Raw genomic sequence first — 5,358 nt, 5'->3', positions numbered from 1 at the left:
TGCATACCAGGGTCTGCTATATATTTGTGTATATTATTTACAGGAATTACATAAACAAATTTCTTTTTTAAAACTGTTTTCCTTCTTTTATGTAGCACTGGAGTTGGGGAGATATACAGAGGATTCATCCTTCCTTAACAGGCCCATCTTAAGTGAATACTATGTTTAAACTTTCATGACTACCCTGAAAGATATATGAGAGACCTAACATAATTTTACCAGAAAATTTTTCCCAATAGTAGTTTAAAATGTACCAGTGACAGCAGAGATACCTCTGTTGATAGCTTAGAAAAACATGGCTAAATTAACACACAACTTGAAATTTTAAGGTAAAGGGTAGTGACTTTGCAGTGTTTTAGGATTTAAAATGACTTAGATCAGAATTTTTTTAAAACAGGCAGAAAACTAAACTATATAAATCCAAGATGTAAAATGTCTACGAATCCTATGAAATACAAAATTGCAATCTGAGAAGTTAAAAAACATTTTAAAGAAAACAACTTTGATGAAGTTTATTAGACACCAGACTGTTCAGAGTTTTTAATTCTCTTTCCTTCAAAGTGTTATAAGAATATGGCAGAGAATTTTCTCTAAAAAAAATCAGAAAGAGTTTTGTAAAAGAAAAAGATGGCCTAAAGTCTAGACTGTCTCTTAAGAGCCCTTCCTGTGTAGTAATCCTGAATTTCATTCATTACTCATCCCCTTAGAGGTAATCCAAACAGATTAAGAAATAAAATGCTTTTCTCTTCTGTCTTCTTTTTTGCTTTGCAAACTGTTTTTAAATTAATACTTCCTGCTCCCTCCCAAGAATACTGGAACCTTTGTAAACAGTTGTTAAATAGCTATAATTCCTTCTCATATTCATTCAACATTTACCACAACTCTCAAGATAAGCAACACCCACTTGAAGGTATCATAGTGTCAACTACTATAATGAAGGAAAAGTGATTTACAGCAGCTGGTAAACTAGGTTTCTAATGCAAAAAAGCACTGAAGAAAACAGAGAACTTTGTTTTAGACAGGGATTGTGAGAGTTTCTGAATTGTTAGTACTTCAAAGCCTCATTCTATTACCCTATATACAACTCAACTCGTAACCTATTTTTCATTTTTCCTTGGGACTAAACAATACTTAAAGCAATCACTAGACCTGCCAAACTTTATTTTTTAATTTGTATATTCATTTTCTTGTGCAATTTCGGTTTGTTGGAGTCAATTACAGCAATGATTTATGATTTACTCTGGTAAATTTCCAAGGCTTTTTGTAAAGAAAAACTCAAAGAATTTCAGTAAAAGAATGATGTGCTGCAATACATACAATGTATACATCAAGTTCAGAATGCTGGGAGTCAGAATCAAAGGAAAAATTGTTCCCACCATCCTTCCAGAAGAAATCCTTGCAGGCATGGCTAACTAAGAATTTATATTATCTAGTATTTTTAAAGGTGTTTGTTTCTTAGTTTAAAAATACATTAAATTGAGTAACAAAGAAGAAAAAATAATACCTATAAGACTCTCTTTGGGTGTAAGTCATTCAAACCCCTGGCTTTACCAAATAGCAATAACAACCACATTAACACAGTTCCCATCTTCCCAGGGTTAAGTTATTTTCTTGATTCCATATACTGTTGGTACACATTTTAAATACAAATTCCTTGTATTTGGAGCAATGGTCCAAACTCACACCCTAACTGTAGTGTCTGGATAACTGCAAATGCAAATATTTATAGTTTCCCAATTAATAAAATGAACACTTGATCTAATATTGAACCACAGCGCCCATAGTCATATGCAATTCTCTTAGTTAAAAAACTCTTACTAATAAGCAAGAATGTACATCGTAATTTTCATAACTTTTAACATTTTTGTTATGCAGGGCTTTGTTTTTTGTTTTTTTGTTTTTTTGTTTTTTTTTAGAAATAAAAAGAGTCCATCTCAGGTAGCACAGAGCTTTAGTATCTTGCCCAAAGACTCTGGAAACCTTTGGGGAGCATAGTGGAGAGTTCACCTCCAAATGGATTTTAACATCTGGGTGAGTGGTTCTCAAATTTCAGGACGTATCAGAACTGCTGTGGTTAAATTGAAGCATCTCTAATTGTACCTGAGGTGAGGGGCCCACCCAAGCTTTTGAACCACTAATCTAGATTAGACATTCAGGTTCTCTTTCATCTTGTCCCAGGAATTACCTTTTAATGTATTTTACCTTATCAAATCTAGATTAAAATGTGGTTGTCCTTAATTTCTTTTTTTTTTTAAGATTATATTTGAGAGAGAGACACAGGGAGAGCACAAGCAGGGAGAGGGCCTGAGAGAGAGGAAAAGGCAGGCTCCCAGCTTAAGCAGGAGCCCTTACAGCTCTATCCTAGAACCCCGAGATCATGACCTGAGCTGAAGTCAGATACTTAGAGGACTGAACCATCCAGGAGCCCCTGTCCTTAATTTTTATGACTCCTTATAGCCTTTGTCTTTACTGTACATGATCCATTGCTCTGTTTTTCTGGAACAACTCACTGTCTGGCGAAGTATCCCCTGATCCAAAGGAGAGGAAAGAGGGGTCAACTCCACCAGGTTAAACCTTGTGGATGAGTGAGACCTAAATTAAGTTAACTTAGTTCAATGATATCTCAATTTCCTTAGAGAAAAAGAACATTTCTAGTCTTCAAATAAACTCCTGTAACAGCTGGATCTAGATGCACTGCTTTCCTTTTGGAAGATCCTCATTCTTCAGAAAATACCGTGGGAAATCTGCTGACAATTTCCTGTAGCCTGACCAACCCTAATTCCCAATGATGTCAACCATTTCCTCTCCATGTGGTTTTGCAAAGCCCTTTGTCATGGTAAAAATCTGTTCTTGAAGAGAAGTTGCAGAGATATATTTTACTCTGGCTGTATCTCATATGCCCAGAGAAGTGCCTGGAACATAGTAAGTGATGTGGGAAAAAAAGGCAGAAGAAAATTATTAAATTTCCTTACTACCTACAGCCCATTGACAAGTCCTTGAGACAAGCAGAGTGACATTCCTCTAGGGACTCAACTGCCTCGATGTTGACACTTTGCTAAGGGCAAAAGGCAATCTTAGCCCAACCCCTAGGAACTTGTAAGTCTACTTTAACATATAAAAATTCCTTTAGAAACTTCCTTTATTTCTATCCCCCAAGATCCATATTGGTAACCATCCCCCAAGTATATGACCCACTGTTATACATCTGAAGGGTCTCATGACTGAGTTTTTACTAAGCAGTAATAAAGGACCTTTCCTAATAATAGCTAGCCCCCTTGGGATCCTGGAAACCTTGCTTCCAGAATACTTGGGAGGCTTACATTATCCCTAACCCCTTCCCAACCTGAAAGTATATAATAGGCCACTCTTCATGATCCCAGTGCAACTCTTTCTGCCCACAGGTCCTGTGCCCATCCGTGCCTTAATAAAGCTACCTTTTTGCATGGAAGGTGTCTCAAGAATTCTTTCCTGGCGGTTGGCTGTGAACCCTAACATCTTTCTTAGATCAGTAGGCACACTATGAATATCTGTTAAATGAATGAATGTTTTCCTGCCACATGAAGTGTGTGATTTTTATCACTGTCAAGGACATAATAAATTTAGTATACAGCCCTTTGCAAAATATCAAAGGAGATATCTTTGTGCATTATTGATCTACCACAGAGCTGACTTCCATTTTATAAACATATTCATCGATGAAACTTGCCTTAAATACAGCATTATTCAGTTTTCTTACCTACCATAATTCAGTACTGATATGATACCAGATTTTTAGTATTCGTACACAAATTTAGACCATCTGACACCAGCTAATACAAGATGGCCCTAGACTTTACAATAATATATTTTCAAGAATGTCACATTCATAAAAGACTCTCTATCCTTAAATATAGAACCAGAATCCTGATGTAACCCTCTGCCATCTGAACAGTGTTGCTGTTTCTGAAAAGGCTAGATTTCCCAGGATGGGCACACCTCCTGTTTCATATTGACTCATCAACTGAGTTCTCTTTCTGCATATATTGAAAGCAAAAAGTCTGCTCTAGGGGATCCCTGGGTGGCGCAGCAGTTTGGTGCCTGCCTTTGGCCCAGGGCGCGATCCTGGAGACCGGGGATCGAATCCTACATCAGGCTCCCGGTGCATGGAGCCTGCTTCTCCCTCTGCCTGTGTCTCTGCGCCTCTCTCTCAATCTCTCTCTGTGTGACTATCATAAATAAATAAAAAAATAAATAAAAAAAAGTCTGCTCTATTTAAGCAGAGCTTAGATTACATGAGTTAAAACTACAAATTTTACTTACACAGGGGTAAACTCTATCCAATAAAGATGATCTTTAAAAGTCATTTGTCAATCAAATTTTGTTAATTGAATTATAATCTAGTGTGCTGGAGAAGGGGTGCCTGGGTGGCTCAGTCTGTTACATGTCCTACTCTTGATTTCTGCTCAGATCATGATCTCAGGGTGACGAATTCAAGCCCCGAATTGGGCTCTGCATTGGGTGTGGAGTCTGTTTAAGATTCTCTCTTTCTCATTCTCTGTCTCTACCCCTTTCCCTCTCTAAAAAAGTTTTTTAAAAAAGTACTGGGGGAGCTTGTCAGTCAGTTGATGCAAGCCTATAATATTGCCTTTTGTAGTGGCGAAAAAGGAAATGTAATTATAAAAGTAAATCCTTCTACTACCAACAAATTTGTCTTTTTTTGCTATTAAAGTAACATTTTGTTTCAGCAGCTTGAGGAGACCCATTTGGATAGGATTTGTGTTTTAAAAGGAGAGACTAAGGCATTTAAAAAAAAACAATCACACAGATATTTATCAGTCAAGTGAATTTTGCCTAAATTCTTTCTTCTATTGAATAGACATTTATTGAATGTCCTCTAAGCCAAACATTAAGCAATAGAGAACTGGACAGTCACAGCTCCTGGCCTCATAAAATTGACATTCAAGGAGGAAATGCGAACATTAAGAAAATACAACAGGTGTTAAGAAAAGATAAATCCAGATTGATATGCAGATATTTAAAATGATATCTTCAGGTGCTTGCTTCAGCAGCATATATACTAAAATTGGAACAATACAGAGAAAATATTAACATGGGCCCTGAAGAAGGATGATACTCCAATTTCTGAAGTGTTGCATATTTTTAAAATAAGTAATATAAAATAAAATAAAATGATAGGACATATTCAAGGCCTTCCTGGGGACACTGCATTTAGGCTGAGGCCTGAACAATGACAGTTGGCCAAGCAAGGTAAAAAGAAACAGCACGCTCTTGATTCAGAAGCAATGGAAAAATTCTCACATAAAAGGAATTCAGCAAAGCCCAGTAAGGCCAATGTAGAGAACAGATGGGAGAGGAGGG

General features: G+C 36.7%; 1 non-coding gene across 1 annotated transcript; it reads left to right on the top strand.

The window, feature by feature from the left end:
* The first annotated feature begins 5,032 nt into the window (after positions 1 to 5,032).
* On the top strand, positions 5,033 to 5,141 carry LOC129517047 (U6 spliceosomal RNA). The gene has a single exon (XR_008665933.1). It is a non-coding gene; the product is annotated as a U6 spliceosomal RNA (small nuclear RNA).
* The last annotated feature ends 217 nt before the right edge of the window (positions 5,142 to 5,358 follow it).

This window comes from Nyctereutes procyonoides, unplaced genomic scaffold (assembly GCF_905146905.1).
Source record: "Nyctereutes procyonoides isolate TBG_1078 unplaced genomic scaffold, NYPRO_anot_genome, whole genome shotgun sequence".
Taxonomy (NCBI): Eukaryota; Metazoa; Chordata; class Mammalia; order Carnivora; family Canidae; genus Nyctereutes; species Nyctereutes procyonoides.
Note: the sequence above shows the minus strand (reverse complement) of the source record. Positions and strands in the feature narration are given on the sequence as shown.